The sequence below is a fragment of the Silurus aristotelis genome (genome assembly GCF_946808225.1).
Source record: "Silurus aristotelis genome assembly, chromosome: 14".
NCBI classification, from domain to species: domain Eukaryota; kingdom Metazoa; phylum Chordata; class Actinopteri; order Siluriformes; family Siluridae; genus Silurus; species Silurus aristotelis.
Window position 1 is genome coordinate 19,846,641 of NC_139587.1, and position 27,230 is coordinate 19,873,870.

Sequence of the window (27,230 nt, forward strand, 5' to 3'; positions counted from 1 at the left end):
AATATATAATTCTTTGATGTCACCATCAATAAATACTTTCTAATCCTGATTCACTAAGGCAGACTAAGATTAAAATCAGTCTAAAACTATATTGGTAAAGAAAATTAGTAAGAATGACTGTTTTGAGCTTTTTTGAGTCTTAAGTAGTCTTAAGTAGTTTGTCTTTGTTCTGTTTCTAAAACCTCCAGCCAGTTTTTATTGAGACTGCCCACTTCCAATTAATATTCATAAAGCAAACTATTATTAATATTCATTAGAGCACCAATAGCCTTTTGAGTGAAGAAAGAAATATTTGTTTTTTGTAACCTCTTCTCTGTGTACATGCTCCCTCTCGGCCATGTCATTAGCAAGCATGGATTATCATTTTACTGCTATGCTATAAAGACACCCAATTGTACATAAAAACTGGTTTGACCCCAAATGCAACCACTAAAATACTAACCTCCTGCCTTGCAGACATTAAGGACTGGATGGAAAACAACTTTCTCTTCTTAAATAGCTTGTGAACAGGGGCTATTTTAGTTTTTTGCCATCCGTCTCCCATTACACACATAACCTTCAATGGCCAAAATATTCCTCTCTCTGCACCAGTCTGTAAGGTTTGAGTCCCATTTAACCTTCCATGCCCATATCAAATATCTACAGTATGCAAAACCAACATCCACTGCACAAATATATTCAAACTTATATAACCGGAATGCAGAAACACTTGTCTATGCCTTTGACATGACACTGGATTGCTGCACTCTACTTCAGATTGGGAGCATTCAAAACAAATACAGTGGATCCAAATCTGTGCTGACAGTATCCTGAAAACAAGACCACATTATTCTCATTCTCTGCAATATTTATTGGTTACCAATTTCCTTTTAGATGTTATAGGATTTTATACTATAAACACCTCCTTTTGACCAATAATTGTGTTCAAAGCACTTAAAAAACTGTTAGCGCTCTTGACCTCCACCAGCAACCCGACATCCAACAATACCTTCCTTGTTCATTCTCCCAGGACAAGACATTGCACAATGCAGGATCAGGCCTTCTGTTCTATAGAACCTTGCCAGTTTCCCACAAATCACAAACACATGATTTTAAGATAAAATTGTAAATATCTATGTTCTAGATGGCTTACCCTTAGCTATAGATTTTAGTAACAGTATACAATTTACATTTGTTTGTTTGTTAGTTGGTTTGTTTGCAATCTCTTTAGTCTAGCATGTTTTATCCTAGCACTTTGAGATTTGCCTTGAATTAAAACACTAATAGTAGTAGTAGTAGGTTTTTTGCTGCTATTATTATTATTATTATTAATATTATCATTATTATTATTATTTATCTACTAAGATCATATGTGCTGAACTATTATTTAATAACATAAAACATCAATAATTTGCTTAAAGTTGTACTGGCCTGCGTGTGTTTTCTGAGAGAAATTGTCTGTTGTACAGAAAAGTTTGGGGAACTTTGGGGAACAAATTATAGGATTTGTTTGCCACTTTGCAGCAGGAACGCTACATTTCTCCCAGCATCTTTTTTTTTATTATTTGTCTTTTTGAGTTAGTGTCATTGTTTGCACTGTGCAGCACTGTGTTTTTTTTCTAAAGTCATATACTAGCATGCCTAATTAGCATGTGAACATAGTGGGCGGCCAGCAAGTATTTTTATGGTGGGGTTTCTTCAATAATGTAAATTAAAGCCAGTGAAACTCATTAATAGCTCATAACCACTGACCATATAGTACCATTACAACATTTAAAAAATCATCCCAATGTAATGCCATATACAGTGGTGTGAAAAAGTGTTTGCCCCCTTCCTTAGTTCTTATTGTATTGCATGTTTGTCACACTTTAATGTTTCAGATCATCAAACTAATTTAAATCTTAGTAAAACATAACACAAGTAAACACAACATGCCGTTTTTAAATTAAGGTTTTATTATTGAGGGAAAACAAAATCCGTAACTACATGGCTCTGTGTGAAAAAGTGTTTGTTCCCTAAACCTAATAACTGGTTGGGCCACCCTTAGCAGCAACAACTCCAATCAGGCATTTGCAATAACTTGCAATGAGTCTGTTACAGCACTGTGGAGGAATTTTTGTCCACTCATCTATGCAGAATTGTTGTAATTCATCCACATTGGAGGGTTTTCGAGCATGAAATCAAGCCACAGCATCTCAATAGGATTTAGGTCAAGACTTTGACTAGGCCACTTCAAAGTCTTTATTTTGTTTTTCTTTAGCTATTTAGAGGTGGAATTGCTGGTGTGTTTTGGATCATTGTCCTGTTGCAGAACCCAAGTTCGCTTCAGCTTGAGGTCACGAACAGATGGTCGGACATTCTCCTTCAAGATTTCTTGGTGAACAGCAGAATTCCTGGTTCATTTATGACCGCAAGTCTTTCAGGTCCTGAAGCAGCAAAACAGCCCCAGACCATTACACTACCACCACCATATTTTACTGTTGGTATGATGTTCTTTTTCTGAAATGCGGTTACTTTTACGCCAGATGTAATTGGACACACATCTTTCAATAAGTTCAGCTTTTGTCTCATAAGTCCACAGAGTATTTTCCCAAAAGTCTTGGGGATCCTCAAGATGTTTTCTGGCAAAACTGTGACGAGCCTTTATGTTTTTTGCTTAGCAGTTTTCGTTTTGGAACCATTTTTGCCCAGTCTCTTCCTCATGGTGGAGTCATGAACACTGACCTTAAGTGAGGCAAGTGAGGCCTGTAGTTCTTTGGATGTTGTTTTGGTGTCTTTTGTGACCTCTTGGGGTAATTTTGGTCAGCCGGCCACTTCTGGGAAGGTTCGCCACTGTTCCATGTTTTTGCCATTTGTGAATAATGGCTCTCACTGTGGTTTGCTTGAGTCCCAAAGCTTTAGAAATGGCTTTATAAAATTTTCCAGACTGTTTGATCTCAATTACTTTCTTTCTCATTTATTTCTAAATTTCTTTGGATCTCGGAATGATGTCTAGCTTTTGAGGATCTTTTGATCTATTTCACTTTCTCAGGCAGGTCCTATTTAAGAGATTTCTTGATTGTGAACAGGTATGGTACTAATCAGGCCTGGGTGTGGCTAGCGAATTTTAACTCAGGTGTGATAAACCACAGATTTAACAGGGAAGCAAACACTTTTTCACACAGGACCATGTAGTTTTGGATTTTGTTTTCCCTCAATAATAAAAACCTTGATTAAAAAAACTGCATGTTGTGTTCACTTGTGTTATCTTTTACTAAGATTTTAATTACTTTGATGATCTGAAACTTTAAAGTGTGACAAACATGCAAAAAAAAATTTTAATTCAGGAAGGGAGCAAACACTTTTTCACACCACTGAACAATGTATAATCTTGCAAAATTGTTATGCAATATTTAAGCAGAAGTTCATACTGTATAGGTAATGGTCTCTCTAGGCACCATCTTGTCTCCTTAAGGACATATTACTATCTTTCTACCTGATTTTAGAGTTTTTTGCAGTACAGCTCTGAAACAGAATGAGTATTATAATTGTATCTTTTCAGAAACAATAGACACATTTGGATATTTTACCTGGAAAAAGGAACTAAATTTTAATGCAGAAGCTAAATTAAACTGGGCTGTTGAGTCAATTATTGTGATTAGTGTACAAAACGTAATAGAAAAGCTTGGGAAGATGTAGCACTCATTTCAATTGTATTGCTCCATATGTTTCCAGGTAAGATGTATACCTAGGCTAAATTATTTTATTGCTTCTATTGCATTTTTGCGTCCTGCTGTGTAACATCCTCAAGTAATGCTTTCATATGTGTTTTGTTGATTTAATGGGTTTGTCTCCCACTGTGTGCAAAACTGCCAGACTCAGTTAATCAATCAATATGAAAGATAATACATGACTATAAGGTTGACTTGAACCTTATTTGAGATCACAACAGCTGTGTGCGTTTTTGAAGAGGTGATTTGTTTTGCAATCCTGAGAACTGTCCCTCGAGGTAACGACACGGCACCTGATCACACATTCGGTCACCTGTCTGAGAGATTAATTTAATATGGTTGCAGATAAACTTAATGATTAGATGTGCACTGTGCTCCAAGAAAATAATCACACCATCTAGTATCATTAGCAGTCTATTCCCTAGAGGGGTAAGGCCTGTGGCAATGTGTGGAACTAAAATTAATTCCCAAACCTAATCACAACTGCGATCCACAATTTGGGTTTGATTTTCTATTGCCCTGCAACAGAATCTATTAGATAACCCCTCTTCGATTTGGACTCTATAATTACAATTGCAGCCAAGCTATTAGGCTTCATCCAGTAGATTTTTTGCACTGTGGTGAAGTTTATACCAACATATTTTATGAGTAACGTTCTACTTTTCTTTCCTTTTTTTTTTTTTAATAAACATTTTGATTTGTGATAATTCTGTTAATTGAATTACATTTATAAAGGTAATTAGTAAAGCTATTCTGATTAAACCAGACAAAAAATTTTATTATGTTTAATGTTTACTACCTATATATACATTTTATCTGCAGCAGATACAATTTTTAGGGTTTTTTATACCAAAGCCCGTGAGACGTTACAAAAGATTTGATGATATAATTATTCACCTGCTGTAACTGCAGTGCCTTCCTACTGAGAAGCTGTAAACATCATTATGATCTTTTAATTGCCAAGCCAATGGGTTTAGCTTCTATATTTCTTGGAAACCTATATTTCTTTTATAACAGTACACAGTTCATTTGTGCTAGATCATGCCATAGCCGTGTTTGCCTAGTATGCATGTATGTTAGTATGTATGTACAGTTGATTATGTACATAGGCATTTGTGTAGGGTTTTTTATTCTATAAATAAAAAAAAAATAGAATGCTGATTATATAATCATCTTAATGAATGATTATACTTTGTGGTACCTCCCTTCTAAAAATATAATCAACTCATTTCTACGATGCCCAACTGGTACTGGTAATTTTGGTGTATTTGCATTGGTTGTGTACTACTGACAATTTTAATATCTATTTAAAAAAAACCTGTGCTTGGTTAATACTTGAAAAGGATCAATACTGTAAAAATGCTATTATTTTTCATCTTATTATACAACCCAGTCTCATGGCATTTCGTGATATAGTCACGAAATTTAATCTATTGACTCGTGTTCATGGACACGAATTTCTCTCTTTTTTCGTGCATGTTCATTCAGCACGAATTTTCCTCTAATGTATTTAAATACGATGTATTTTTCGTCCCTCCACCACATTTTTATTTCCGCCACTGGGCGCCACAGACGCTGTATTGTTTTTTTTTTTCCTAATTTGTTATTCATATTTTAAATATACTTCAAGCACTATTACTCATTAAACATTAAAAAATCCTTTGCATAATCACATTCCAAAAGAAATTTTGATATTGTTTATTATAATTACGAAAAAGTAAAGAATTTAATTTTATAGTTAAAAGTTCTCAAGTTCATCGTGATACATTTGCATTCATTAATCCCCAAAAAAAAAAAAAACTTTTTCTCACACTAAAAACAGAAACAATTAAAACTGATGGTCATAACTTCGTATTGTTGAAATATAAAGCACAATTTCATGTTTGTGTTGAGAAGAGATGATGATATCATTAAAAGAAAATCGGTGGCGGGTCCACAATGAGTTTCAGCTGGTGGCTTCACCATAGCAGCGGTGTATAAGGCTCATGGTAGGTTCTGTAGGATTTACTGCTAGATTTCACACACCAAACCGATGGAAAAATGGTATTTCTCTGAATAGAAACGGCAAAATTAAGAACCGATGGCTGTAGCACAAATCTGCAGACTTTTTAATTTACTGGGAGAATATATTTACTATATTTTGAGTCTAGGCAACCACTGATGATGCATTATAATTTCAAATAGCTTACAAAATAAAAAGCATTAAAAACATGAATGAAATCTCCTAATTAAATGTTGAGTAATAGAAATGTGGCAGAGGCATGAAAAATACATCGTAATGAAATACATCAGATGAAAAGTCGTGCTGAATGACACAAAAAAAGAGGGAAATACCCTATTTTTCGGACTATAAGCCGCTACTTTTTCCCCACGCTTTGAACCCCGTGGCTTAAACAACAAAGCGGCTAATTTATAGATTTTTCCTGGGTTTTCCCGGTTTCACAAGATTCAAGCCAAAAAACTGAGCCCCATAACATTAGACCAATGAAATTGCGGAACGTGTTCAGGTGAACCAATGAAACTCTGGATATTAATTTAGAAGCACTTCCACTGTATCAGACCGCACCACATCATAAATATGGATGATGTTCCTCTGACGTTTGACCTGCCTCACTCACTAACTCCAGTTGCAACAGAAATTATATAAGCACAGACAGGTTTCCAAAACTCATGCTTTTTAATTTTTCTTGGCAACAGCGTTACGGGTTAGTCAAAGAAACATGTAGTAATACTGGAAAAATGCAGCGGCAGCCTATTCCCAAAATGCCGCTCTGCTCTTAAAGGAGCCACAGCATATTTCACCCGTTACACCGTGTAACAGTCACTGTCTTTCGTTAAAGCCTGTGTAAAGTTCATTAGTTTCAGTGTAGACGGCTTATTTATGTTCAAATTAAAACTCTTTGTCAAATTCACTGGGTGCAGCTAATATATGGGTGCGCTTAATAGTCCGGAAATTACGGTAGATTAAATTTCGTGACTGTATCACGAAATGCCATGAGACTGGGTTGTATTATAGTATATTCAGGCAAATCAAGATTAGTTTTGATAAATGCAATACTGATGCTTATTTCAAGTAGTAAAAGCTCAGTTCCTGCCATTAACCTGACATTGTATGCTGACAATGCACATACAGTACATTATCATAATCATTTTCTTACAAACACAAAGATAGATTGTCTTTTTGAAAAAAATTATGTTGGTAAACCTAAAGCTACCGATTTATTTCTGACTGAGGTTCCCTGGAGGTCTAGTGGTTAGGATTCAGCGCTCTCACCGCTGAGGCCCGGGTTTGATCCCCGGTCAGGGAACCAACCCCCGCCATTAGGGTTGCACAAGCCTTAGTGCTGGTCCCAAGCCCAGATAAATGGGGAGGGTTGCGTTAGGAAGGGCATCCAGCGTAAAAACATGTGCCAAATCAAACATGCGGATGGTCTGCTGTGGCGACCCCTAATGGGAGAAGCCGAAAGAAAGTGACAAGAGAAAGCTTCTTCTTCTTCTTCTTTCGGCTGCTCCCATTAGGGGTCGCCACAGCGGATCATCCGTCTCCATACCACCCTGTCCTCTACATCTGCCTCTTTCACACCAACTACCTGCATGTCTTCCCTCACCACATCCATGAACCTCCTCCTTGGCCTTCCTCTTTTCCTTCTACCTGGTGGCTCCATCCTCAGCATTCTTCTACCAATATAATTCATGTCCCTCCTCTGCACATGTCCAAACCATCTCAATCTCGCCTCCCTCACCTTGTCACCAAAACATCCTACATGCGCTGTCCCTCTAATAAACTCATTTCTAATCTTGTCCATCCTCGTCACTCCCAACGAAAACCTTAACATCTTCAGCTCTGCTACCTCCAGCTCCATCTCCTGTCTTTTATTCAATGCCACTGTCTCTAATCCATACAACATCGCAGGTCTCACCACAGTCCTATAAACTTTCCCTTTCATTCTTGCAGATACCCTACTATCACAAATCACTCCTGTCACTCTTCTCCACCCACTCCACCCTGCCTGCACTCTTTTCTTTACTTCTCTAACACACTTTCCATTACTTTGCACTGTTGACCCCAGGTACCTGAACTCCTCCACCTTTTCCAGCTCTTCTCCCTGTAACCGCACCCCTCCACTGCCCTCCCTCTCATTCACACACATGTACTCCTACTGACTTTCATTCCCCTTTCCTCCAACACATATCTCCATCTTTCCAGGCTCTTCTCAACCTGCTCCCTACTCTCACCACAAATCACAATATCATCCGCAAACATCATAGTCCAGGGAGACTCCTGTCTGACCTCGTCCGTCAACCTGTCCATCACCACTGCGAACAGGAAAGGGCTCAGGGCCGATCCTTGATGCAGTCCAACCTTCACCCTGAACCAGTCTGTCGTACCTACTGCACACTTCACTGCCGTCACACTGTCCTCATACATGTCCTGTACCACCCTCACATACTTCTCTGACACACCTAACTTCCTCATACAATACCATAACTCCTCTCTTGGCACTCTGTCGTACGCTTTCTCTAAATCCACAAATACACCATGCAATTTCTTCTGTCCTTCTCTATACTTCTCCATCAACATCCTCAAAGCAAATAAGGCATCTGTGGTGCTCTTCCTCGGCATGAAACCATACTGTTGCTCACAGATGGTCACCTCTTCTCTCAGCCTGGCTTCCACTACTCTTTCCCATTACTTCATGGTGTGACTGATCAACTTAATTCCCCTGTAGTTACTGCAAGACTGCACATCTTCTTTATGCTTAAAGATCGGGACCAGCACACTTCTTCTCCATTCCTCAGGCATCTTCTCACCTTCCAAAATCCTGTTAAACAACCTGGTCAAAAACTCCACTGCCATCTCTCCTAAACATTATGTCATCTGGTCCAACTGACTTTCCACTCTTCATCCTCTTAATCGCTGCTCTCACTTCCTCCTTACTAATCCTATCTACATCCTGCTTCACCAACTCCACATCGTCCAACCTTCTCTCTCTCTGATTTTCCTCATTAATCAGCTGCTCAAAATACTCCCTCCACCTTCTCAACACACTCTCCTCACTAGTCAACACATTTCCCTTTCCATCCTTTATTGCTCTAACTTGCAGTGCATCCTTCCCAGCTCAGTCCCTCTGCCTGGCCAATCGGTATAAATCCTTTTCTCCTTCCTTAGTGTCCAACCTCTCATACAGCTTCTCATATGCCTTATCCTTGGCTTTCGCCACATCCCTCTTTACCTGCTGCCGCATCTCCTTGTACTCCTGCCTACTTTTCTCATCACTCTGTCTATCCCACTTCTGTTTTGCCAACCTCTTTCTCGTTATGCTCTCCTGCACTTCCTCATTCCACCACCACATCTCCTTGTCTTGCTTTCTATTTCCAAATGTCACACCAAGTACCTTTCTAGCTGCCTCTCTCATCACTCCTGCAGTAGTTGCCCAATCATCCAGCACCTCTTCAACACCACCGAGCCTCTGTCTGACCTCTTCCCTAAACCTTACACTACACTCTTCCTCCTTAAGTTTCCACCATTTTATTCTTCTTTCAGTCCTCACTCTCCTTCTCTTCTTCTTCGCCTCCAAAACCATCCTACAGACCACCATCCGATGCTGTCTAGCTACACTGTCCCCTGCCAACACCTTACAGTCTCCAATCTCCTTCAGGTTGCATCTCCTGCATAGCACATAGTCCACCTGTGTGCACCTTCCTCCACTCTTATACGTCACCACATGATCCTCCTTCTTCTTAAAATAAGTGTTCACCACTGCCATTTCCATCCTTTTAGCAAAATCTACCACCATTTGCCCTTCCACATTCCTCTCCTTAAAACCATACTTACCCATCACCTCCTCATCACCTCTGTTCCCTTCACCTACATGCCCATTGAAGTCTGCCCCAATCACCAATCTTTCTTTCCTAGGTACACCATCTACCACTTCATCTAATTCACTCCAGAATTTTTCCTTCTCCTCCATCTCACAGCCAACTTGTGGAGCATAGGCACTGATGACATTTATCATCATCCCTTCAACTTCCACCTTCACGATCATCACCCTATCATAAACTCTCTTCACCTCCACTACACTCTTACTGTACTCTTCCTTCAGAATCACCCCTACACCATTTCTCTTTCCATCCACACCATGATAAAACAGTTTAAATCCACCTCCAATGTTCCTGGCCTTAATCCCTTTCCACTTGGTCTCCTGAACACACAGCATATCTACCTTACTTCTCTCCATCATATCAGCTACCTCTCTCCCTTTACCCGTCATAGTACCAACATTTAAAGTACCAACCCAAACCTCCACTCTCCTGCACTGCTCCTTTCCCTGCCGTCTCTGTAGACGTCTTCCTCCTATCCTTCTCCTCCTTCGGCCAACAGTAGCCCAATTTCCACCGGTACCCTGTCGACTAACGATACCTGTGGCGGTCGTTGGTAACCCGGGCCTCGACCGATCCGGTATGAAATTCTCATTTGTGATCCGCATATTTGATTTGGCACATGTTTTACGCTGGATGCCCTTCCTAACGCAACCCTCCCCATTTACCCGGGCTTGGGACCCGCACTAAGAGTGCACTGGCTTGTGCATCCATAATGGCTGGGTTGACAAGAGAAAGCTAAAAAAAAAAAAATTATAATCTGATTATTGTTTTGTAAATAAGGAAACAAATGATGTATACAAATAATTAGAATGAGTGCATTGATATAAACCATAAAGCCAGAACTATCAGAGCCATGATGCAACAGAAAATTAACCAATACTTTCTGACCACTTAGAATCAACTGTTAGAGATTTATATAATCCATACCAAGTTCAACAGTTCAGAAAACATCTTCCCATGTTCATATCCTATAGATATTCATTATAAGTATGTGAAAAACTAGTCACAATGCAAAACTACCTTCAGCTGTTCTTCATTTGTTCTGTCAGGACTCTTTATGTCAGTTAATCACAAGGTCAGAAATGCTATGAATACTAATTTGTTTCCATGCATGAAGTCAAAAAGAAAAAAAAAGCACTGAAAGACTTTGACTTAAATACCACAAGGCTCTACTTGTAAATGTGATCTCGGCCTTATATGCTACCCTGAATGTTTTATATCTTAATTGGCCATGAGGCCACAGATGTCATAAACATCGACCAGCTTGCTTGAAATGCTGCTTGGGAGTGACAGGATACTTTGAAATATGCTTTTAGACATGACCCTATGTGAATGCCAGAGCTTTAGTTATGCGAGTACATGCCACTGTTTATTTAAATCATTTTCACATTGTTTTTACAAAGAATGGCTATTTCTGCTATTTTTCTTTTTGTACATTTTTTTATGCTTTATCTGGGTGATCATTGATTTAACAATATGTCAGCACTTTAATATAAGGTCCACAAAATAAGTATATATCATACTTATAACTAATAAATGGTGTAAGGATGTTTGTGTTTGTTGTTCATAAGTACTTATTATTAAAGTTATGAATAGTGTAGTTTTAAATGTAGGAACAATAAAAGAAATAGGATTTTTGTACGTACATTACATCATTATATCGGCTCTGTTTCTCTTTGCTCCATTACTCTGGGTTGCTATGTTGGCAGCAAGGGTAACAGCAATTTAAGTGATGCAGCATTTTTTTGTATAGCAGAAGTAATGAAGCAACTGCTTATAAACCTCACTCTGTTTTTTGGCTAAAGTCCTTTTTGCAGTTCATAACAGTCTTAACTATAAAATTTTTTGCTTGCTAGCCTATGCAGCAATTTGGTGTGTAATATGTTTTCTGACAGCAACAAAGAAACAAGTAGGCCTTATCTGCTGTTTGCTTAATGAGCTGTGACATGAGTCAAAAACTATGTTCAATACATTCCCATGCTATTGCAAAAGAAATAATGCATGATGGCGTGTGCTGGTTTGAGAAAATTATCAATACACACTAGTGGATTATTTTCCTATATCAGCATGTCCTAAACTGTTTATTAGTCTTACACCACTAACATTAAAAATTGCATTTGTTACAGTATAACATGTAATTTTTTGTAACTGTTAGTACATCATTCAATTTGTTGTGGAACTTCTACCAAAAAGTTATTTTTTTATTATCACTTACACGGGGCAAAAGAAGCTACAAACAGTCGTTCCTTTTTAATGCATCTCTATTTTTGTCTCAATAAGTTAACGAGACAAAATAAATATTTTATTTTGTTTTATATATAGAAACTGCATTGTATCAGAAAACATGAAGCTTTAACTCTGACTGATACAAAGTGCTGACATCAGAGACACTGGAGACAGCTTAGCTTAGGGGTCATCAACGTGGTGCCCGCAGGCACCAGGTAGCCCGCAAGGACCACATGAGTAGCCCGCGGGCCTTTTCTTAAAAATAGCTGTTTCCTACTTTGTTAAATCATTGTTGATACTTATTATGAGAAATCATTAACATGATCAGTGTCTTCACATAGATGAATATCATTAATTATTAATAATAACATATAATAAAAGGTAAATTGAGCAAATTTGTTATTTCAGATCAAACTGAAAACTGTGTGTATCAAACTGGTAGACCTTCACATTAATGGTACCCAAGTAGTAGCTCTCAGTCTTAAAAAGGCTGGTGACCCCTGGCTTAGCTTATTTATTCATTAGATTGTGATTAGTACATGCTTTAACTCATCATTTGTTCATATTTAAGGTAGTGTTAGTTCAGGTATAACAGCCTAATAACTCATGTACCAATGTTATCAATGCTTGATTAAAGTCTATTTACAGAAAGCATCACCACATCAACAATTCACAAAAATAAATAAATAATGAATAGCATCCTGGTGTAAATCTAGCATATTTTTTATTTTTTTTTAATGAGTAAATTACTATAAGCAGCCAGAAAAAAAAAAGAAAAGTCTTTTAAATAATCGGAATTTAGTATACAATAGTGCTAATCATATAGTAATATGTCTGCTTCTTTATTGCCTTTATTTCCTTTATTATAATAATTTCATTATTAATATATTTATATTAATGCTTTAAAGATTAGGACAATAAACCATTATAAAAGAGGTAGTTGGGTATTAATATATGTTTATATGTTGACCTTATATTAAAATGTTTCCAGGAATATTAATTGCAATTAATTAATAATATTTTTTTTTTCTAGATCATGACAAAACCTAACAGCAGAGGGATCATTAGCCATTATACTTTCGATCTAAATTCAACACAAACAGCATCTCCCAACTGCCATAAATTATTCATTTGGGCTTGTGCATTTTTGTAGTGTTTCAAAAAGGTAGAGAGTGCGGGGGTTGAGTGTAGCTAAAAGGCTCATTGGAATTCCTGAAGCAACTTCATGTGGGTGCTGAACTGCAGCACATGATAATTAATTGAGCAGTAATGGGCACATCCTGACACACAAGTCTCAATTTCACATCAACCAGATTGGGCTTTAACCTCATTGAAAGTGCAAGTGCATACTAAATTAAGTGTATTTTTTGTTTATATGTTGTGCCTGTAAATAGGTATTTATTATTATTATTATTATTATTATTATTATTATTATTATTATTATTATTATTATTAATATTATTATTATTAAACCCAGCCATTAACAAAACAAGCCAGTGCACTCTTAGTGACGGTCCCAAGCCTGGATAAATGGGGAGGGTTGCATTAGGAAGGGCATCCAGCGTAAAACATGTGACAAATAAAATATGCAGATTACGAATGAGAATTTCATACCGGATCGGTCGAGGCCTGGGTTACCAACGACCGCCACAGGTATCGTTAGCCAACTGGCTGAAGGAGAAGAAGGAGAGGAGGAAGACGTCTACAGAAACAGCAGGAAAAGGAGAGTGGAGGTTAGGGTTGGTACTTTAAATGTTGGTACTATGACTGGTAAAGGAAGAAAGATAGCTGATATGATAAAGAGGAGAAAGGTATGTTCTATGTTGTGTGTTCAGGAGACCAAGTGGAAAGGGAATAAGGCCTGGAGGATTGGAGGTGGATTGAGAAGCATGGATGAGAAGGAAAAAGTCTGGAGTGAGTTAGATGGTGTGGTAGAAGGTGTACCTAGGAACAAAAGATTGGTGATTAGGGCAGATTTAAATGGGCATGTAGGTGAAGAGAACAGAGGTGATGAGGAGGTTATGGGTAGGTATGGCTTTAAGGAGAGGAATGTGGAATGGCAGATGGTGGTAGATTTTGCTAAAAGGATGGAAATGGCAGGGGTGAACACTTACAGTGGGGCAAAAAAGTATTTAGTCAGCCACTAATTGTGCAAGTTCTCCCACTTAAAAAGATGAGAGAGGCCTGTAATTTTCATCATAGGTACACTTGAGAAAATGAGAAAAAAAATCCAGAAAATCACATTGTCTGATTTTTTAAGAATTTATTTGCAAATTATGGTGGAAAATAAGTATTTGGTCACCTACAAAAAAGCAAGATTTCTGGCTTTTACAGACCTGTAACTTCTTCCTTAAGAGGTTCCTCTGTCCTCCTGTATTAATGGCACCTGTTTGAACTCGTTAACAGTATAAAAGACACCTGTCCACAACCTCAAACAGTCCAAACTCCACTATGGCCAAGACCAAAGAGCTGTCAAAGGACACCAGAAACAAAACTGTAGACCTTCAGCAGGCTGGAAAGACTGAATCTGCAATAGGTAAGCAGCTTGGTGTGAAGAAATCCACTGTGGAAGCAATTATTAGAAAATGGAAGACATACAAGACCACTGATAATCTCCCTCGAACTGGGGCTCCATGCAAGATCTAAAATGATCACAAGAACAGTAAGCAAAAATCCCAGAACCACACAGAGGGACCTAGTGAATGACCTGCAGAGAGTTGGGACCAAAGTAACACAGGCTACCATCAGTAACACACTATGCCTCCAGAGTCTTTCAGCATGACAATGATCCCAAACACAACGCCCGGGCAACGAAGGAGTGGCTTTGTAAGAAGCATTTCAAGGTCCTGGAGTGGCCTAGCCAGTCTCCAGATCTCAACCCCATAGAAATCTTTGGAGGGAGTTGAAAATCCCATTTGGTAAATTGTGCAAGTTCTAAATTCTTTTTTGCCCCACTGTTTTTTAAGAACAAGAAAGGTGCACACAGGTGGACTATGTTCTATGTGGGCTTTTCAACCTGAAGGAAATTGGAGACTGTAAGATGTTGGCAGGGAACAGTGTAGCTAGACAGCATCGGATGGTGGTCTGTAGGATGGTTTTGGAGGTGAAGAAGAAGAGGAGGAGAGTGAAGACTGAAAGAAGAAAAAGATCGTGGAAACTGAAGGAGGAAGTCAGTAGTGTGAGATTCAGGAAAGAGGTCAGACAGGGGCTCGGTGGTGGTAAAGGGGTGCTGGATGATTGGGAAACTACTGCAGAAGTGAAAAGGGAGACAGCTAGAAAGGTAGTTGGTGTGACATCTGGAAATAGAAAAGAAGACAAAGAGACATGTTGGTGAAATGAGGAAGTGCAGGAAAGCATAACGAGAAAGAGGTTGGCAAAACAGAATTGGGATCGACAGAGTGATGAGAAAAGTAGGCTGGCGTAAAAGGAGATGCGGCAGCAGGTAAAGAGGGATGTGGTGAAAGCCAAGTAAAAGACATATGAGGAGCTGTATGAGAAGTTGGACACTAAGGAAGGAGAAAATTATTAATATCGATTGGCCAGGCAGAGGGACCAAGCTGGGAAGCTCTAACTTGTGCTCCAAGTTAGAGCAATAAAGGATGGAGATGGAAATGTGTTGACTAGTAAGGAGAGTGTGTTAAGAAGATGGAGGGAGTATTTTGAGCAGCTGATGAATGAGGACAATGAGAGAGCGAGAAGGTTGGATGGTATGGAGATGGTGAAGCAGGAAGTGGATAGGATTAGTAAGGAGGAGGTAAGAGCAACGATTAAGAGGATGAAGAGTGGAAAGTCGGTTGGACCAGATGATATACCGGTAGACGCATGGAGATGTTTAGGAGAGATGGCAGTGGAGTTTTTATCCAGATTGTTTAACAGGATTTTAGAAGGTGAGAGGATGCCTGAGGAATGGAGAAGGAGTGTGCTGGTACCGATCAGTTGATCAGTCATACCATGAAGTTATGGGAAAAAGTAGTGGAAGCCAGGCTGAGAGAAGAGGTGACCATCTGTGAGCAACAGTATGGTTTTATGCAGAGGAAGAGCACCACAGACGCATTATTTGCTTTGAGAATGTTTACGGGGAAGTATAGAGAAGGTCAGAAGCAGCTGCATTGTGTGTTTGTGGATTTAGAGAAAGTGTACGACAGGGTGCCGAGAAAAATTTAAGAAAAGGAAGTCAGGTGTCAAAGAAGTATGTGAGGGTGGTGCAGGTGCAGGGTGTGGTGTATGAGGACAGTGTGACAGCAGTAAGAAATTGTGACAGCAATAAGAAAGTGTGACAGCAATAATACATTTCCCCACTGTGGGATGAATAAAGGTATATCTTATCTTATCTTATCTTAAAGTGTGCAGTTGGAATGACAGACTGATTCAAGGTGGAGGTTGGACTGCATCAAGGATCGGCTCTGAGCCCTTTCTCGTTTGATACAGATGATACTGTGATATTTGGTGAGAGTAGGGAGCAGGTTGAGAAGAGCCTGGAGAAGTGGAGGTATGCGCTGGAGAGAAGGGAAATGAAAGTCAGTAGGAGTAAGACAGAGTACATGTGTGTAAATGAGAGGGAGGGCAGTGAAGTGTTGCGGTTGCAGGGAGAAGAGATGAAGAAGGTGGAGGAGTTCAGGTACTTGGGGTCAACAGTGCAAAGTAATGGAGAGTGTGTTAGAGAAGTGAAGAAAAGAGTGCAGGCAAGGTGGAGTGGGTGGAGAAGAGTGATAGCAGGAGTTATTTGTAATAAAAGGGTATCTGAAACAGAAAGTTTATATGACTGTGGTGAGACCTGCTATGTTGTATGGTTTAGAGACAGTGGCATTAACTAAATGACAGGAGGTGGAGCTGGAGGTCGCAGAGCTGAAGATGTTGAGGTTTTCGTTGGGAGTGCTGAGGATGGACAGGATTAGAAATGAGTTTATTAGAGGGACAGCGCATGTAGGATGTTTTATAGACAAGGTGAGGAAGTGCGAGATTGAGATGGTTTGGCATGTGCAGAGGAGGAACATGGGGTATATCGGTAGGAGAATGCTGAGGATGGAGCCACCAGGAAGGAGGAAAAGAGGAAGGCCAAGAAGGCGGTTTATGGATGTGGTGAGGGAAGACATGAATGTAGTTGGGTTGAAAGAGGTGTAAAGGACATAGGGGTATGGAGACGGATGATCCGCTGTGGCGACCCCTGATGGGAGAAGCTGAAAGAAAAAGAAAAAGATTATTATTATTATTATTATTAATAGAGCTAATATTGTGACATGAAACATTTTCCAACACAAGCCTATTTGCTTATCAGAAGTGTTTTGTAATTAATGAAACGGCACATCTGGTGCTGTTTTATATAGCAGTTTGAATTAATTAATTTTATTACTGAAAGAATTTTTAAACTGATAATATTTTCCTGTTTGTTGGTCTATTTGTTGTAGAGTAACTACATCACTTCATTTTAAATGATACTTAAAACAAATTTCTGAACAATCACCATTCACTTCTGCAGTTCTTGTGAGAAGTATGAACCAGGCTTTTGTGCAACACAAATGATGCAAACTGTTATCAAGGATTTAGATCCTAATCTAAAGTAGCTTTAGAAGTCTACTACCTAAGACAAGGCAGGCTTGTGATCAACCACAAAAGATGATCTTTTTGTTACTTTAAAGCAGGATTTAGGTAAACTCTGAACCAGCGATTATTGCTCAGTTATCCACTTTTTTGGTAATGAAAAGTATAGCCTGAATGTATTACGGGAGATTAGATGAATGTTATTAATGTTGCTCTTTTGACAAAGGAGATTTCTATCCAGCAGGATTTCAGTCAGACCATTCAGATGTGTATTTCCCATTTTTTTCTTTCCAAGAAGACTTAAATTGTGATAAGGAGCAAAAATAACTAAGTGTGGCTGATTTGTAATGATGCAATCATGTGTTTATTGACTTGCTTCTGTAGTAGAGTACTTATATAAGCTGCAGGACTAAAGACCAGTACACAGGATCATAGCTGGCCTCTATAGATTCAACGTTTATTATACAATTAGGCGATGGACTCTGATTCTCATGTCGTTATGAGGTCACCATGTGGCCCTTTTAATTGTGTGTGTTATTATTTGGGTTTTTATGTACACATTAATCAAATATGTTTACCTTTAAGATGAACACTGAAAGGCTGATAATTAAATAATGATCATGCAGTGATCCTGCACTTAATCATCTTAGCAGTCACCTGACTTGTGATGACTGAGATAGAGTTGAACTTTTTATTTATTGTGTAGCTAGATAGCTTCATTATGGTAGCAAGGTACAACTTTTTGAATTGTTTCTTATATTGACTTTTTTATGAAAACAGAAATATTAGCTTTCCTTCATATGAAAACCAGTCAATTCGTAAATATATTTATCTAAGTATCAAACTAATTTTAATTTAACTATATATAATATATAATATAGCATAATAGTGCATTTGGAATGTTCATCTTAATCAAGTATTTACATGTGCTTTACAAATGCAGCTTTTGGCTTGTAATAATCTTAATTTGATACATTTTTCATTTACAGTATTTCATGCCACATTATTGTTAAAATTGTGTAACAGTATGTAAATAATAAATACTTTATACTTGTTTGGCATCACAACAATAGTCACAGTCACAATGCAGCTTTACAAGATGTAGATTTTAATCCCTGATAAGTAATATCACCAGAGATGACACGGGCAAGAAAAATGTCCCTGAGATGGAATGAGAAAGAATCTTACACGAATCCAGACTCAAAATCAAACCCATTCTCTTCTGGGTGGCACAGTATAGTGTGTACATTATACTGTACATTATACTATATATTTGTTGAGACAAAATTGGACCCACAAAAATGCTAGCATTGCACCTACTTATATTTGTGCTGGTGCTACTTGTATTTATATTCAACTACCATGTCAGTGTGTTTTATTTTGAATGATCCACCACCCAAAATAAAACCCACCAATGATTTTACAGTAGTTGCTTTTAAATAATGTCTGTGGTAGAGGATAGCTGACAAAAATGCTGCCTTGAACCCCGCAAATGCTTAGCCAACTGTCACTATCTGTGCCCCTGTGAGTTTCAAAATAACTGTTCAATATATTCTACTTTTGCACTTTCTTTACTTTTTCCTTTCCGATTTTCTTTACATTTTTGAATGATCCAATTTTGATATACCCGTTGACCAACTACAGTCACAATGAAGCTTTAATTTTCACCATTATTGTTATATGCTGATCTTGTTTGGATCTTCATTCACTTGAATTCGGTGAACATTCAGAACCATAATTTAATGCTAAAAATCGCTTGAAACATAATTAATATAATGAAAAAATATTACATTTGAACTCTAACCCAATATATTGACTTTATACTCTTCAGCATGGGCTTCAAAGTTGGCTTCAAGACATTATTGTGAAGTTTTAGATTCCTTCCTGATGTTGTTTGAAAGTTCAATTGAATAATTTAAATGACAAAAGACTATACCAAAATGTATACCTTCAATAATGATTTAAAAGCACTCAACACCTTTTGGCAACCAACTCAGTTTCCAATTATTAAACACCTAATTAAATAATAATTCACGTTAGATCAACAAGTGGCTTCTTCGAAATGGGAAATGCCAAAAACATTTGGAATATTCTTTTGTGCTTTCTTCTCATCAATACCAAGTACCCAACAGTATTTATTTTTCAGCTTATTCCGTGAAGATGCCCAGTTATATGAATTACTCAGTTTAAGGACTGCAGCCAGCTCGATGTGTTTGATGAATAGCCTGATGAAATTTTAATGCAACATCCTCATTAAAGCCATATCTGGTGCATAAAGAGGCTGAGGTAATGTCAAAACATTCATTTCTCCAACCATCTCAAGGCACTGGCAGTTTTAAACTCATTGTGGGAGTGGCTTCAGCATCATCCATATTAGAAGACTGAAAGGGGTAGAGAGAGTTAGCTTAATTAGCTTTATCTGAAATATTATTAAGCACTAATATAATGACATGATTAATCTCTTCCACCATCTGGTCTGAGAGAAGTGTTCCTCGGGTACTGATTACTTTCCCTGGTGCGGTGTGGAGGTAATAGACTGTTCAAACGCAGCTTTGCCATGGACATCTGAATAGAGGTGGGGACGAAGCAGCTGGGGCTCAGACTTGCAGCAGCTGCTGATCATACTAGCATCCTTGCTAGAAAGACCATTGTGGAATACAGGCTTGTGTTGAAGAGGGATCATTAAGTCTTTAGAGATATGCCAAGTGGACAGCACAAGGCTTCTGTCAGTGTTTATTCATAATCATTCTACCTTGCCCAAACCATAACTGATTATAAAGTGGTGAGAGAATATTGCTGAATCAGAAATAGAAAGAAAGAAATATTTTCTATTTGTTTATATTTTTTTTTATTATTTTAGTAAGCCTTAAAGTAAACCAAATTCAAGATCCTCACACAAATAAATTTCTACACAAAAAATTTCAGAATGAAAAATCAACGAACAAATTAGAATACTCAAAACCCCAACTTGACCTTGGCAATTTGTACCTTTTGTAGTGATCCGCTGCGGATTCATACTAATTTCAATTATGAGATCAGTATAATAAACTACTTTGTGTCCATTTTGTAGACTTCTTAGCATGCCTGAAAGTGAAGATGAGTGCACAAAGGTTCTTTATTTAAATATTTTGCTTAGGGTGCTCATTTGCAAGTGTAATGAAAGTCCAAACTACGCGATGAACAATGGAATTAACACTTCAAAACCCAATCCAAATGTAACAAATGCACAAATTAGTTATTCATTCATCTTCAGTAACCACTTGATCCTGGTCAAGGTCATGGAATCAGAGCCTATTGTGGGAACACTGGACATGAAGTTAAAATACACACTGTATGGAATGCCAGTCATTTGCACCCATTTTAGCATAGTAGCATGTTTTTGGAGCCAATGTTTTGGCAGTAAAATTGTGTACTTTATTAATTATGAATATTTTCTCATTTGTGTAAATAAATGTGCAACAGTGTATTGAATATACATGCAAAGTATAGTGTCAAAGGACTTAGCTTTTCCATACTAGTTTTACTAATCTTACTAAAATTTGCAATAAAGAGATCATGACAAATTACATTTGAATCCTTTTAGCAAGTACTTCATTGAAAGCTTATGGAGGACTGTATAACCTAAAGACAAAGGTAAAAGCTTAGTGTGATAAATTGCAAGTGTGGTAAAAGTCTACACATTATTCAATGTATTATGTCCATATTATATGATATACATTGTGAATAAATGCACCTTTTAGGCATTTTGTTCATTTTTAAAAGATGCAACTTTGAAAAGATTGGTTTCAAAATGTTGTAGTTTACTGTTTCTCAGCATGCCTTCTGTAGTTCATAATCTAGTAATGTATTCCCTTACTGTCTGTCCAAGGGAGAACATATATGCCTTGGGCTACTCATAGTAAATCAGAAGCGCACAGACAGCGTTTAAAAATTGCTTGCAACAGCTCTACATTCCATACACGTCTTACAGGACTGTCATAGATATACTCAACAGAGCAGCAACAGGCATTATTCATCAGCCTTCACTTCCTGTGCCCTCACCCTCAAAGCCCTCAGTCCATGACATGAGAATCTCGAGGTCTAATTTAGAGCAGTGAGTAATTATGGACACTGGGTGCCATTGTGCAGATGATGCGTAGCTGAAGCCAGCTCGTCTCTTTGACATTAGCCAGCTCCTCTCACAATTAAATGACTCGTGGCGCACATGGGAGGCCTCTTTTCACACAAACAAATTATCTTGAACTGTTCTTGTTCCTTAAACTCATGATGCATGAAGCGCATTACCTGTGATTTCAATCCAAAGGCCCAATTAAAACTGCACAGAGCTTGCACTTCATTACCTGGGCCCTGGGCGATTTTTGGGCCATTAAGCACACCTACTTGTATGACTGAAAATGTTTGAGGTGAACATCTGGAGGTTATGAGACAAAGCATGAAATAAAATGTCTTTGTGTTTTTTCCCTGCCTTTTGTCCTGAGAGGTCAAGGATAGTGCCCAAAACAGTGCTACACAATAAAGATATTAGAAACATTTTCTGATATTGTGCCTTCCGTGATGTATACGAAGCATGATAATGATGTGAATGATGGTTGAAAGTTTATAAATAACATTCGAACAGTTAAACTGCAGTCATTTCTATTAAACATGTGGTAAGTAAATGCAATTGCCTTTCATTGTTTCATGTTCAAATATTTTGGCAAACGTCATGTAGGTATGTTAAAAGCATTTACTTTTTTCTTAATACCTAAAAACTTCCATGACTGTCTACTTATTCTGCACCAATCTATCTCTATTCAGAGTGTACCTAAGTGGACTCTGCAGTCTTTGTGAATTGTAAATGCTTGCCACATAGTAGGGCACAGTGTATTGATGAAGGTCTATGCATTTCTTCAAGCCCTGCAGGGCCTGAACACTTATCACTGCTTTGTTTACACTTTTCCTTATCCATGGACTTGCGTCAATGTCCATAGCCATATTTTTTTAATCAGAGTGAGATACCTGAAAAAGCTCTGACTCATTCTTTCATTGTCACAAACATTTGCATGCCAATCAGTACAAGATTTCAAATCAGCACAAAACTGCAAAAAATTATCCGTAGAAGATTATCCACAACTTTTTTCTATAGCCCTTTTTCTGTGCACTCACTCATATACAAGAGGCTGATCGTTGCTCCAAGGATTATATAAATGCATTTCTTTAATTCATGTTTGCCTTAATAATTTAGCTGTTCATCTATGTTAATGTCCCCTTCCTCTCGTGGCTCCACACACTGTTTAAAGTTAGCCTTGGGCTGATCTGAAGAAGTCTTGGTTAATCAATATTTTTTTAAGCAGAGGGCCAGACTAAATTTTTCATTAACTGTTAACTCAACACTTCCACATTTCCAAAGCTTCCACTAGTAAATGGGAGGCATAGTGCAAAATTAATATCTACTAACCTTTAGCCAATTCAGTGAATACTCCTTCCAGTTTGAAACTTATTCCTTTAATATAAAAGCTACCAAAAAAATAAGAATAAAAACAAACAAAAAACAAACATCACTGAGAAAAGCTCATCATGATTAATGATAATCTCATGTGTTTCAATTACGTAATGTTCATGCAGTATTAACTATATTAACTATCTGGCCTTCAACGATTATTTTTGCCTCTTAAAAATGTAAGAAGTGTAAAGTGCACTTGAGGTTACAGCTTGACTCGGCAGAATGAAAGCTTATAGAAGGAGAACTGATATAATGTTAAAAGGTGAGGTGAGTATACAGTAGTTAACAACTAGAAGTCATGTAAGCATAAATTATTAATATAGAATCATTAATAAATATTACATCCAAGCTCATATTCACATTAAAAAATTATTTATTATGATATATTATTATTATTATTATTATTATTATTATTATTATTATTATTATTATTTGTAGTAGTAGTAGTAGTAGTAGTAGCAACAATAGAAGAAAGATGATGATGATGATGATGATGATGATGATGATTTATTGTAGTGATGGTGATGATAAGAAAGTAGTATTTAAACATACAAAAGTTGTGTTTGTGTGTATAACACTGAAATATTCCTAGAATACCTTAATTTCAGTTACTTCGTTAGTGAACCAATTCTGCAACAATTTCTGTAAAAAAAAAATTCTGCAACAATGAATTCTGTTTTTTGTGAAAGTCACCCTATATTTGATCCTGTTTGTAATTTCACATTTTAAATACACAGTATGAAACTTGAGAACAATAAAAGTGTTTTTATCAACAGAAAAAAAATGCTTTAGGTAGCATTTTGTTAAATACAAAAAAAAAGTTTTTTTTTCCCAAACCAATCGTTCCATACAATGCATAGTGTGAGCACAGCCTAAGGCAAGAAACATGGACAAGAATCCTAACAAGCTAGTGTTATCTAGGTTGCAGATTAAGTCTATAGCTTGCAGTAAGATCCTGACAACATTGTCAAATCTTCACTTACCTTAGTTTAAAGAAAGACAGTGTCATTCACACACCTCACATTTGCACGTTTAATGTTGTAGAACTTCCTGCTACCATAGTTAGTTCATGCTATCAATTCCCTCTCTAGCTTTTCTTTCTATCTCTCTCTTTAAGTTAATAAGACAAAAATGCAGTTTTGGAAATTACTGCAAACCCCCTGTTCCATATCATAAAATTTAAAGTGACACTTTTACCTCTGGCATTAAGAAAATGCTGACACTTCCAACATACCCAGTTGATAAAAAAAAATCCCCTTACAGAAATCTTTAGAATATCAACAATTAATAAAATTCCTTAATTAAACAATATGTTAAATAACAACACAGTCTGTGTAAACTAACTGTTCCTATAGAAACTATAACATAATTAGAAGTGCATTAATATAAACCTGTGATTTGAATTGCAGCTATTACTGCTGTCACTACAGTTTTAAAAAATTAATTAACACCTTCTTACCAGTCACATACAAGAATTCAACAGCGCTGTGGTATACAATTCAATAGATTGCACAAAGATGCCATGCACAAATGGTGGTGATTGACAGAAGAGAAGGCACCACTAATAACACCGATGCAGACTACAGTATATCAATCCAGATTAACACATAGTTGCTAAGATATCAGAATTGAACTCTGAAGGTTTAAATATACCAACACTTGGATAATTGTCATTCTTGTTTAATTTATTACATACATTGAAAACTTTCTATTCAAAGTACTATTTTAAAAATCACAGATCTACTTTGAGTTCAATCAATGGCTTCCAGATTTATTTCCAAAATACCTGTCTTTGTGCAATACCGTAATTTCCCAAGAAAACTCTGGTATTAGTCAACATATAAGAATGTTGTCAAAAATTTGATAAAAAGAAAACATTCATATGTTTTTTATTGCTTTGGAAATGCTTCTGAGTCAAGTTTTTTTTTTTACTATTTTCTTGTGGACTGTTTTGTGCCGGCAGGCAACAGCATGTGACAAGCCGAGTGTGTGAACGTTAAAGGATTTTTACTGAAAGAACTTGTGGAGCATTGTTTTAAACCATCAGAGAGGCAAGACAAACAGAGTTTTCTCTCTCTCTCTCTCTCTCTCTCTCTCTCTCTCTCTCTCTCTCTCTCTCTCTCTCTCTTTCTCGTCCCCCACACTCTCTCAGAACAGCTTGTACTAGTCTCACCAAGAACAAGATGATTCTTTAGAATACGTGAAGTGAAAAACAAAACCATTTTTATTAGCACTTCAGATGTTCTTTCTTTCTTGTGTGCTGCTAATTACTTAATCACATACATCCAGGCTCCATTTACTTTCCACACTTTCAGTGAACTGCAAAGTTTGTCTCAGTTTTGTAATTGTGGATTTTGCATAGAATAGTGTTATGAGACATAAAATTAAGGGTAATTAATCCTCTGTCAATATGTTAACAAAGATAAGATTGTGATCAACAATATGAGTAAATGTTTGTGTGTGTGTGTGTGTGTGTGTGTGTGTGTGTGTGTGTGTGTGTGTGTGTGTGTGTGTGTGTGTGTGTGTGTGTGTGTGTGTGTGTGTTTAATGCTGTTTAATCAAATATACTGCCCTGTGCTTTAGAAGTATAATTGACAATTTTAATAATAAAATAAAAAAAAAATTCCACACTTTTACTACTACTCGGTTTTATAGTATATTATTTTTAAAAAGTGATGTGATAATCCCAGAATTCATTGTAATTCAAAGTTTCCTCTCATGGTTTGCCTTTGATACCTCATTAGATTTTTTTGCCTAATGCTCACCTGTAAAACTGAAATAGGGACGTACAGTACAAAAAAGCTAACTGAATTTAACAAAATTTTGCATAACTTGCGCATTTGTGATATTAATTGAGTATGACTGATAGCAGATGAAGAAAATAAAAATAACCATTTCATATCTTTATTTCTATAAGTTCCAATAATTACGTTCAATAGAACACAACTAAAGTACATTAAATGAAAACATAATATATGCTTTTTTTTTATGCAATCTTTTGAAATGCACTGCAAATGTTTGTTTTCTACTAAGCACAGATGCATCAGTTGTCTCATGATTTTGTATCTTTTTAAATATCAAGCAACTGAATAGTACAGTGCTATTGACATTTGCATAAATAAAGATGCACAAAGAAGAACAAAGCTAGTTGTCTTTCTCCTTCGTCCTTCACAGGAAGAAAGATGGAAAAAAGATGAGTCCCCCATCACAGACAGAATCAGAATATGAATCAATGTTGCCATCTTGTGGAATGCTATTATCACAAGGTGCCATCAGTGCTTTTAAGGGTAATGGATATCTACAATGCATACTAAATCAATGAGGGGAAAAAGAAACAATTTTAAAGAGATATTGTAGATGTTAATATAAAAACAACATGTTGTCGCTTTATGTTGTTGTTTAGTGTAGCACCAGGGTTCCGGAGGAACGTTGTCTCGTTTTTACTGTGTACTGTGTACCACTGTGTATAGTAGAAATGACAATAAAAGCCTCTTGACTTGAAAAGAATATTGATATATTGTTATTACTATTTGGCTGGATAATTATGCATGGTTATGTATGTAGTCGTTAAGTAATTCTGAGGAGAATTATATTACACTCTGATAGCTCTAATTAAAGCCTATGACAGCATATTTAGTCGAAACAATACACAGTGCATAACAAGCTTGAGATCTTTGCATGTGAGCCAACAATAAAGTGTTATGATCACTTTCAGGTTTTTGTAAATTTTTTGCTAAGAAAATTAGCAAACGGTCTGTTATCTCAAGTCAAGTCAAGTCAAGTCAAGAGGCTTTTATTGTCATTTCTACTATACACAGTGGTACACAGTACACAGTAAAAATGATCTGTTATAGTCAAACAGTATTTAGAATCTCGCTGAAGATTTGGTTGATGTGTGTTGCATTTTGGCTGATGCTCTGTAATCACCTCCGTTGAGTCAGTCCTTCAAACCCCCTGTGCTTTTTTTTGCTGTGTCTTTATGTTACATCATTCTCCACATGGCACATGATTAGGCGTCTGGGAACAGACTGGGGGAAAAAAAAACATACCTTTAGAGTATGCCTATGAAGAGAGCTACAGCCGTTAAAAAAAAAATAATTAATCACTCACTGACCAGCCTAGAATTGACTGAAAATATTTTAACCTGTATTGGTGCACAGAGTATGTTCTTGTACACTGTACACTGTTTTTGTTTCAGAATGATATTCTTATACATCAGGGGGATTAAACTAATAAAATTCCTTGCTTGAAAAGCAACTAACATTGCTGACTGGTGGCAGTTACAATGTTTTACCATTAACCAGTCTTTATAAATCATAATTTTAAGTGGTTATCTTCTGTTCCTTGCTGACGTTTGACCAGCAGCACAAATGTCATAGACTGGAAAGTGGGAGCTAAACAGTCACCACAAA